Source organism: Xyrauchen texanus, chromosome 38 (genome assembly GCF_025860055.1).
Source record: "Xyrauchen texanus isolate HMW12.3.18 chromosome 38, RBS_HiC_50CHRs, whole genome shotgun sequence".
Taxonomy (NCBI): domain Eukaryota; kingdom Metazoa; phylum Chordata; class Actinopteri; order Cypriniformes; family Catostomidae; genus Xyrauchen; species Xyrauchen texanus.
The window spans coordinates 3838891-3850299 of NC_068313.1; the positions used below are offsets into that span (position 1 = coordinate 3838891).

Below are 11409 nucleotides of genomic sequence, written 5' to 3' on the forward strand. Positions count from 1 at the left end.
AGAGGATCTTTGTTGAAGACTGTTAAAAGGGCAAGTCCGGATGAAGTGCAGCAGATTCCACTAACAGGCAGTTGGAGTTTCATTGCCGCATTCACTCTTCGTGATAGGACTGAACTTTGATGAAATCAGAGAATTGTTCATACCAAAGAGAGACATTTTTGTTGTTTGAACAAAATAGCACAAACGATAGACCAATACGAGCCGAAACGCCCGTACATTGGATGTTTAGAAATAACAAATATTTCGGAATCGAACAATGTCGTCAGTAACCTGGCCATATGGTCAGAGGGAAAAATACAATTAAATCCTTTTCTACGAGAGGGGTTGTTCAAAAAGATAGATTTAGTCAATGGCAATTCAATGGTGAACAAAGGATGGGGTGACCCAGAATGGGATTATAAATATATGAAATATCATTTGAGGTGACTGAGAATTAATTGACAAAGTCCCCAAATTGGCTAGCATGGACTATCTACCGAAATAAAAATGGAAGCCAAATCCACAAAATTAAGATCACAAGAAAAAGGGAAAAACGGTAAGATGTTAAAATGAACACTAAATTTTAAAAGGGCTAACCAAAGACATTTGACAGAACTTCTAATCAAATTATCAGACCATTAACAAGATCTTTTGCCACATTTGTTCAAAATGCACACTTCTGTAATCATACCATACTCTCCCTTTTGTTTACTGGGTGAAGATCTATTGCAAAAAATTAATGTACAAATAGTTTTTGACTGCTTCTCTGCAACTCATGTTTCCTGCTGTGTATTCAGTCACTGTGCCTACAGGAGGTGTGGGGGAGAAAGTGAGCGTACAGCAATTGTTGGAGGCTGATGAAGCAATGATTAACCCCAGACTATGGGCTCAGCACAAAGATGAAGCTGGCCTTAAATTAGCTGTAACCACTCCAATATACTGCAAGCAATATCCACTATCGATTGAATAGGAAGGCATTAGGCCAATCATTGAGCAATTGATTGAACACGGTATTCTAATACCAACACACTCTCCATACCATACTCCAATATATCCTGTGAGAAAGGCTAACGGAACTTGGAGATTGACACAAGAATGATTTAATTGAACCACTTTCTCCAATAGTCCCAGATGAAAACAATTATTACATTTAATACCATTAACACAAGGTCATTTTACTGTAATTGATTCATGTTCTGCCTTTTTCACTGTACTTGTTTCGCCTGTGACCCAGCCATTGTTCGCATTCACCCACGGGTGCCAACAATATATATGGACGAGACTGACAATACAGAGATTCACTGGCTGTCTTCTCAGCTGTTGTGCACTGTACATTACAGGATGTGAAACTGCCACCTGACACATGCCTATTGCAGTATGCCAACGACATCCTGGTAGCTGCTGTAACAGAGGATTTCAGAAAGCATCAATTATTGATTGAAGCTACAGTGGGTCAAACAGAAGGTTGAATACATTGGACATGTGCTAACAAAGGGGACTGTATGCATGTCTGCAGATCGAATCAAGATAATTTAACACTGAACAATGATGATGCAATCCAATGGACTACGGAAATGGACTTTGCATTTAAACATCTGAAGTAATGCCTTTGGAAACCACCAGCACTGGGTCGTACAGACTAGATCAAGCCTTTCCATTTGCACGTGCATAAATGGCTGGGGGGGGGAGAGACTGCTGCTGCTGCAATCCTTGCCCAGGAACACGGGTTCTTACTTCCTGGTGGCGTATTCATCTAAAACTCTGGATAAGGTTTCAAAGGGCTTCCATAGTTGTCTGAGCAGTGGCTGCAACGTCGACGATGGTACAGGATGCAGGATTAGTTGTGCTTTCACATCCTCTGACTGTGCACACAACTAACCAGGTAGGTGCTGTTATGCACAATATTTGAATACAACACATGACTGCACAAAGACGGTCTGGTTATGAAGCCATTTTAACATCTATTGCTAATTTTACTCTAAAAGCAACCAGTGTGGTCCATGGACAAACAGTCCATCTGCATAATTTGTTGGTTCAGGGCACATTAGAGCATGACACATGTTTGTATGGAAAGAATAAAAATTCAGATGGAAAACCAATATCACATCACAATCTGGTAGCTGATTTGATTAAAACAGCACATCTGCCTTCCAAATTAGCAGTAATCAAAGTGGCAGACCATGCCACTGGTGACTCGGAAGAAGCAAAGGGCAACAGGCTTGCATATGAAGCAGCAAAAGTAGTAATTCATAGCCCACACATAGGTGAATGGGATACCAAACTGGAATACCAATGATGCATTCCACTTTGACTAGTGATCTAGACATAAACATTTTGCAAGAAAACCCAACAGCACACGACTTAAAGCATTGGGCAGCCAATGAGGTATCAGATGATAGGGGACTGCTAAAAGACAAAACAAAAAAGATTAACACTACCAACATCGGCAAAGTGCTGTTGTGCAGACATTATCATGGCATTTCACATATTTCAAAAGAAAAGGCAATACAGATGATCAATGAAATGCATTTGCAAATGTGAGAATTTTTAATTCTAGACCAGTGTTTGGTGTGTGCACAAAACAACAAGACGGTCTCCGTTTGAAATACTAATGGGTAGGCCTTTCCCAACCCATTGGGTCAAAGGCCATGCATGCTCTTTGTCCACAGGTGATTTGGAGGTGGTAGTAGCTGATTAAGTATAGTCCCTTGTCAAAACATTGAATAGTATAAATTATGTTTCTATTTCTCTCTCTATGCCCACAGAAAAGCCCATTCACCCATTTGTTCCAAACCAGCAGGTCCTAGTGAAGTGTCTGAAACCAACAAAGCTCAGTGAGCCCAAGTATCTGGATCCAACAACTCTCTGGTGGTAACCAGGACGGGCGTACTGACAGATCTGCAAGCCGTGTGAAGCCTGCACCAGTGGAGAGCCTGACTATTTCGAAAGCGAACTGTGAAAGTACTGGAGGCGCGGAACACGCAGTGCCAGTGCCCAACCGGGAACTAGAGAATTAAAAGGAATGAAGACATGGATAGATGATGCACCACAAACCTATGCAACCAATTTGTGGTAGAAACTAGCTAACTTTACGGCAAAGAACACGGGAAGAGAAAGGTAGTTGTCATGTATGCATATGCTGCATAGTGAATCTACACCAGCGGTAAAGGTAACCCCATAACACCTATTAAAAAAGGAACATGAGTTATAGGAGACCGATATTGGCAATATGGCCATAATTTGTACACTGCTCTGCTGGAATTGTGGACAGGTAGATGTGCCATGGTAGACTTAATTGACCACACCATGGTGGTCTGAGCTATTGAGAAAACAACAAACAGCAGTAGTAGTCAAAGTTAACCCAATACCACACCGAGAGAACACAGATTATTGACAGGAACAGAGAAATTCTTTGGAGCACGGTTCCCACAAGTGGGTGTTGCAGTAATACAGAAAGTTGAAATGACTAGATATGAACTGATATTTGTATATTTGACTTAAACAACAATTGACGCAGTATGCCAAGAACTAAAAAGGCTTAAGATTAACAGCGCTACAAAATTGACCGGTCCTTGACCAGTTAACAGCTACCAGTGGTGGAGTATGTGTTATCGTGGGAACGAGTTGCTATACTTTCATTCCAGAAAACAATGAAGTTGAATATGACATAAAAATGGGCCTGAAAAACATGAAGATAGCAGCGGACTTGACAGTGGGAGAAACCGTAGATGTCAACGACTTTTTGACATGGTAAAAAAAATTGTGATTCCATGTGCTAAAGCATTGGTCAATAGGACCATTGATAACGCTTTGAATGCTAATTATGCTCTGATAAACTTTGAAGATGCTGATAGAAATGGTTAAGGGACACATTGGGAGGAATATGATGGTAATGAGTAAAAGACAGAATATAAGGTAAACAAGATTTGATTTTTGAATAGCCATCTGAGGATCGTGTCTCTTCGAGACAAAAGTGGGCATTGTGAGGAATAGGCATCAGATGGAACAACGTGACCTTTTTCTGCTGATGCTTGCTTATTTTCCTTGTATGTTTTCAGCACTGTCTTGAGCACAAAATGTACTTGATAAGAAATGTACTTCTTTTCCTCGTATGTTTTCCTCTCGCTTCCTTCTGTAAGCGAGAGGAAACAACCCCATATATGGAGGATTGAGAAAGTTCGAGGTAAAGGGTGTAACCAGCCTTGTGTGACAAGAACCATATAAACCACTTGCTTGCTTTAAATAAATTGAAGAACTTCTTGTGACATTCTGTGTCTATGTATTTCTTCCCACCGGTGAATTCTCCTGATTCAAGAGTGACTGCAAGGAAGGCAGAATAAAGCATCTGAATCGTATTTGACTAACAACCATATTTAAGAAACTGGGAACCACATGGTCAGTTTTAGGTCCAAGACAAAACAGCAAAAATAAAAATTATTAAAACAAACAAAACAAAATCTCACAATAAATTCAATCACTTTGCCACTTCAACACACCAGACCCAATTTACCATTAAAGTAATCTCTTAAGACACCAATCAAGCCACCAATGCTCTCAATAAAAGTAAATGGCAATCATGTATCATCTGTAAACAAAAAAAAGATGATTGCCCTATAAAATATTTGCAATAATTAAAAACACTTAAAACCATCAAACATAAAACACACAGATTACAATATGAAAAGCTTAAAAACAAATCTCACATACTTCAATTAGGATCAGTCAAGGCACCAATCAACATATCTCCCATAAGGACACTAAAACAAAAAGCAAATACAAATAATACAACTAAATAAACCCACTATAGCCATCATAGTCACAACCCTTACCTCCCCAATTCAGTTATATGTATTTTTATCTGCTATTACACAGCCTTGGGAAAAACACCACTCAGCTTCTCCTGCTTAGCACATGCTACCACAAAGAGAGCTCAAAGGATTGGTATCCTAATTATAGTGTCTAGACTCATGGGGTTTGTAGTTCAACTAATTTGTAGTCCTACAAAAGGGTAATGTAGTCCCTTCATGTCATACCTTCTACCCCATTAAACACACACACACACACACACACACACACACACACACACACACACACACACACACACACACACACAGCCTCTAGAAGTTAAACTATGTCTAAGTCTTTTTGAAAACTTGTCTCATGTTGCTTTAAAAATTCACACATCCAGTTTCCAGTCATCAGGCCTATTGTGCCCACATGTGTCTCACCTTTGCAGATGCTTTGTGATGTATTTTCTGCAGCAACACACCTTTTAGATGCAGTCTCTTTGATTTTGTGTATTTAATTGTCTTGCCCATTGTAGATTAATAGATAGTGTTTTCAGGTTCAGTAAATCAACTCAAAGCAAAATAGTGCACTTCTCCACATCAATTTAATTTCTCTTTTGTGACCATGAGCCTGAATTCGAACCTGGCAAAGCGATAGTGGTAAATAGAAGAAGAAATCAAAGGTGAAATTAAAATGTAGGAGATTCATTTTGTCTCTTGCATCAGAAGAGAGAAGATAATAATGACAAGCTGGGGGGAAACAGCATAGTGTATGAAAATGTGAAGAATGTGAAATCATGACGGAGATGCATAGTGAGCTGTTGCTATTATTAATGCTTTTTCGCTGGTTACATAGTTGTGTAAATACAGTATGGTGGGCTATAACATTCTTTATGGCACAGACAAATACATTTATTTTTCTTATCTTATTTTATGCAAACACTTTTCTGCCTTGATTCTGTCATCTTCAGAGACCTCATGTGTCATGAGCTATTTTCTTTTTAACTTTCAGGACAGAGGCAGGGTTTGGATAGGGAAGGTTTAAGAAGTGATTATCTTAGATATATGTTAAGACATTTTTATTTGTATAGCGCTTTTAACAACACATCACATGCTGTAACATACAATTATGATGTAGTATCTTAAAGTCCTCATTGTGCGGTTTAAATTAATAAAGTGATTGAAAACCACAACTTTGAAATGATTTATAATTAAAGATACGTGGCTGGGTTTTTTGTCGAACATGTTTTGATCTGGTGTTGCTCAATGGCATGTCAGTATAATGGCAGGGTCTATTGTAGCTTTAGTAACAGGCAGGTCAAGGATAATTGATTTATTATGAGACGAGAATGCAAAAAGACATGGTCAATGTTTGCAGTTTAACACCGTCTTGTCCTAGTGCTGTCTGGAAAATGGAAAAATGTTGTATAGTGAGGATGTTTTTAAAATAGAATGGCATGAACAGCACAAATTCTCTTATGTACACTTGCACACAGTTTTTCAAGGTTGTTGGCAGATGTAGGTTGTTCTCTGAGAACTTGTCTCAGTTGCTTCTGTCTCTTCATGCAATCCCAAACTGACTCAATGATGTTGAGATCAGGGCTCTGTAGAGGCCATACCATCTGTTGCAGGACTCCTTGATATAATTCTATTCGATTAGCAAAAAGAATGTTTGGAAATCTAAAATTAATATTTCCTATTTACACACTAAAACTGAAGATATAAAATATCTGTCTTAAAACAAAAGTTTTTGTAAAACATCTAATGTGCCTATCACTTCTGCACAATATTGTATATTACTTTTATTTACAGTTTGGTGGTGGGCAGCATGACCGAAATCATACTTTACAACATCAGTAATATTATACCACTGTAAATGTCACAGAATATATATTAAATTAACAGAATGAATATCAAATAACCATGTGGCAAAGCCGCTTTTTCAATAATCCAGTGAATTAAACATCTTGTTGGATTATTTTCTCTTTTTTTATATTTGACTTGATATGATATTGACTTGATATTGACTTATATTTGAAAAGATATGATTACGTACAATAATTATTATTCATATGCTTTCTGTCATATAGCATAAGTACTTCTGTCAAAATACCAAATTCCTTAAAGCAGTCCTATTACTGATAGTTATGCAGATAGAGGCCCCGAAAATGTCCCAACTATATAGTAATACGTCAAATAAGAGGGATTTCCGAAGATCTGTGGTAGAATAGAAAATTTAATCAATTTACATACATAAGTAAATGTACAGATACCACAAAACATTTACTAAAGTAAAAATCATCCATTAAAATTCTACTCAAGTAAAAGTACCTGGTTTTAAAAATCATTGTTGTCTGCAACCTCTGCAGAATTTTAAAAAAAGAATAGTTCTAACTCAAGTTTGTCTCACTTCTTGTGTTTCACAGCTTGTCTCCTGCTGTGTCTGATAGTTTTAATGTGCAGGTGCTGCATCTCAGTTGACCAGGAGTGGACGTGGACAGAAAGGACCTCTCTTGAGTCCACTTAAAATCAAGTCAATAATGGACGGCGAGATACTGACACAAGTACACACACTGAAGTTTTATTCCTGCACTCAAACACTAGAACATACAAGGAAGTGCTTTTAAAGTTCAAGTCCATTATAGATTAGAAGGCATTAGTAACTCCCGCTGAATCTCTGCATGTGCACTCAAGATCACAAATCGTATTCACACACTCTTTTTTCTGGGAATAGGCACTGAGATGCTTCTTTTTCATGCATTCTTCTCTTAAGAGTCTCATTAGTTATTTTCAATGAGGATGCACGAGGGTGCTGAAACTGATTTTGATTTCTTCCTCTGATGGAAGTGGTTAGGGGCGATCTGACCTTTCTTATGTAGAGACTTTCACACCAGCTCACTCTCTACTTCCATCTATTCACTTTCTTTCTTTTTCTGTTCCAATCCTGCAGTAGCTTGAAGAATTACTTCACGTCGTGTAAAATGGAAGGTGTCAGTGCTGCGATTTGCCAGGTAGCAGAAATGGGAGCATACAGGGCACACTTGGTATTTTATTAAAAGCTAAATCAATAATGAATAATGAAATGTCAGTTGGAAAGATGCTCTTGAGTAAAAAGGAAGTGGCTGGTGTGATTCTCTTTTCAGTGTGTTTTCTTTCACAGAGGTGTTCGTGACCCAGAAGAGCTCATTTTGAAAGGCACCAAAGTCCTACGCTGATGAGGTATGTCCAAATACCATCAAATATATCCCTGCATGTCTCAGGTAGTGGTAAAAATGCACCCCATATTTATATTTTTGCAGGATACGCTAATCCATCCACAGGCAATTACAAAGAGAGAGATCAACACTGACACCACTTCATCTGTCTCTCACAAACACGCAGTGATATAACCTAGCCACTCTTAGCCCGAGTACAATACTCACAATTTCTGTTTGTAAACTGTGTGGTCTACCAGCTTATTCTGACTTATCTTCTTGAAACATGGACAAATCAATTTCCTCTTGACATCTTTCTGTTTGAAATTTGAGCCTGAAGAAATCAAAATATGTTCTTCCAAATAAGTTTTTTATTTAAAATGAGTCCACAGTAGGATGGGCTTCATTAAAGCACAACCATGTCAATTTCAAGACAATAATGGCAGCTTAATTTAGTTTTGCCACTAGCATTTAGTCTAAAGATAAAGATCAAGCCATTTCTGATCAGTGTAAGTTGCATCAGCACAGCACATTTGATGCGTCTTCAGGGTTTGAATCAGCTAGCATTTGATCATCTTATTTAGATGAAAAGTAATAGTGTATAAAGAGTGTCTAATCCTCTCCCTTGCTCACTCTCATTAATTCAAAGCAACTATTGTTTTTCACACACAAACATGGGTAAAAATAATTAATGTCAGTGACATCAAGTGATGCCAGTTATAGTTTGTTTGGCTAAAGGAATATTCGGGGTTCCACATTAAGCTCAGCTGACAGCATTTGTGGCATCATGTTTGTTACACTTGTGCTCCTGGTCAAAAATGACCGGCCATAGGAAATGAATGGATTAGACTACAAAAGACAGAATTATTAAGTGTTCAGAAGTATCCCAATCCTTTAGATGAGCACATATGTTTGCACACACACACACACACACACACACACACACACACGCACACTGTGTGTTGAGCACCCTCTTGTGAATCATCTCATTTGAATCTGGATATTCTGCTGTAAATTCAGTGATTCCTTCTATCAGAGGTGGGTAGAGTAGCTAAAAACTGTACTCAAGTAAATGTACAATTACTCAAAAAAGAATTACTCAAGTAGCAGTAAAAGTACTAACATGAATAATTACTTGAGTAAGATTAAGAATGTATCCAATTAAAAGAGTACTTTCACAAATTACATAATAGACATTTACTCCCCTATATTCCATTAAATAATACACATTGAACATGTACTACAGAATTATTATTAATGTAAATTCTGTCATCATTCGACATCATGTTGTTTCAAACCCGTATGACTTTCTTCCATGCAACACAGTAAGGAGATATTAGACAGAATGTTTGCCTGAGTCACTATTTACTTTCAGTGAATGTTATTTTGAAAGAGAATGGTAACCGAGACTGTCGGTCCCTAACATTCTGTCTAACATATTTTGTGTTCCAAATAATACAAAGCGTCACACTGGTTTGGAACAACATGAGGGTAAGAAAATTATGACAGAATATTAAATTATGGCTGAGTTATCACTTTAAAGAGATAGTTTACCCCAAAATGAACATTCTCTCATCATTTACTCACCTTCATGCCATCACAGATGTGTATTCCTTTCTTCTGCAGAACATAAATGAAAATTTTTAAAAGAATATTTTAGCTCTTTAGGCCAACATATTGATGCTCTAAAAAGCACATAAAGGCAGCATAAAAGTAATCCATAAGACTCCACTGGTTAAATCAATGTCTTCAGAAGTGATATGATAGGTGTGGGTGAGAAATAGATCAATATTGTGTTTGCTAGACAGCAGGGGGCGATATGCAGAGTAGAATGCGAATCACCAAAAACACAAGAAGAATGTAAAAGTGATCTGTTTCTCTGTTTCTCATCCACACCCATCACATCGCTTCTGAAGATACTGATTTAACCACTGGAGTCTTATGGATTACATTTATACTGACTTGATGTGATTTTGTTTAGCTTTAAAATGTTGCCACCCATTCACTTGCATTGTATGGACTTACAGAGCTGAGAAATTCTTGTAAAAATCTTCATTTGAGTTCAGCAGATGAAAGAAATTCATACTCATCTGGGTGTGTAAGTAATGAGAATTGTAATTTTTGGGTGAACTATCACTTTAAGGGCTCTTGTCAGATCTGGAAACATTTGGAAAGGTTTGGATATATTACAGTGAAAACGTGAACATGTCCGACAAGGACATTATATATTATGCTGAAATATAAACCAAAACAAGATCATGCTTTATTAATGCCTTCATTCACTATTTAATAGCTTTTAAAGTCCTGTGTGGATTCTTATTTCAGTGTAGATACAGTTTTCAGTGTCTTAAGTATTTAGATCATTAGTTCTTTACAGCAGTATCACCACTCTCTAAATGCAGAGTACGCAGCCTGCATAGGGAACATAGGGTCGTGGAACACTCGCTCTGTCTGAAACTGCCTCCTACCCACTATTTAGTGCACTATTTCAGGTGTCTGCTATTTTGGGGTGTCTGAATTCTGAGTGTACCACTCATTCCCTACTTTTGTTCACTCATTATTACTGACAATGCACTCTAATTTCGAGTCTACGTTTGATGTACACTCGACAAATGTCAATTGCTAACAGTCCACCACGGGTAAGATGTACCAGCTCGGAGTTTACTGCTTCCTTCACTCCTGCAATGTTTTATTTCATGCTGAATGTAGTAAATTACTTTTTGACAAATCATTACTTGATTAAAATAACATATAGAGAGACAAAACATACAGATACATTTTAATGTATTTAAATGTACTCTTTATTTGATAACATTTGTTTACTCTTTATATTAACAATATTTATTGCATTAATATATTATTTAATAAGAATAACGAGTAAGGCCCAAGCATCCGAGTTCACTTACTGCTGAGATATAGTGCATTAACTGCCATTCACTATATAGGAAATAGTGAATGAGTGAACGATTGTGGACACAGCCACTCTCTTCACCATACGATTGCCTCGCGCCTGCACATTTCACATGCGCGTGCCCTGCTCACCTCACTGTGCACGCACAGAAATGCTGTCTGTTCACACTCCAGTTGTCGATCATGTGAATGACAGTGATTTACACTCAATTTGGGTGTTTATATGGTTCTCTTACGAGAGGTTCTCTCGTATTGCGTAAGCTAGCTTACGCTACGGGAAAGATTAATCTTTTCTGAGATATTGAAGCCAAAAAATTATCCTTAATTTTGTATCCATTGTCAACGCAGTGCAGCAGCTGCATACCTTGAGCGGGCTAGCTAGTGAGCTCATTGGTTGCTCTGCGGCAACTGCTGCAGCCTATAGACGAACTTGAGTGAACTCGCGTCCAATGACAGGCTCCTGCGCCGTCACTGTATCAAAGCCCGCCAGAATGGCCGTGGCTAGAGTGCATATAAGCGTAATTTCGTAGGCTGGAACC

The 11409-nt window shown here is 37.9% G+C and overlaps 1 long non-coding RNA gene across 1 annotated transcript; it reads left to right on the forward strand.

The window, feature by feature from the left end:
- The first annotated feature begins 1727 nt into the window (after positions 1–1727).
- On the forward strand, positions 1728–4244 carry LOC127632187 (uncharacterized). Its single transcript, XR_007969060.1, has 2 exons — positions 1728–1861; positions 2745–4244. It is a non-coding gene; the product is annotated as an uncharacterized LOC127632187 (long non-coding RNA).
- The last annotated feature ends 7165 nt before the right edge of the window (positions 4245–11409 follow it).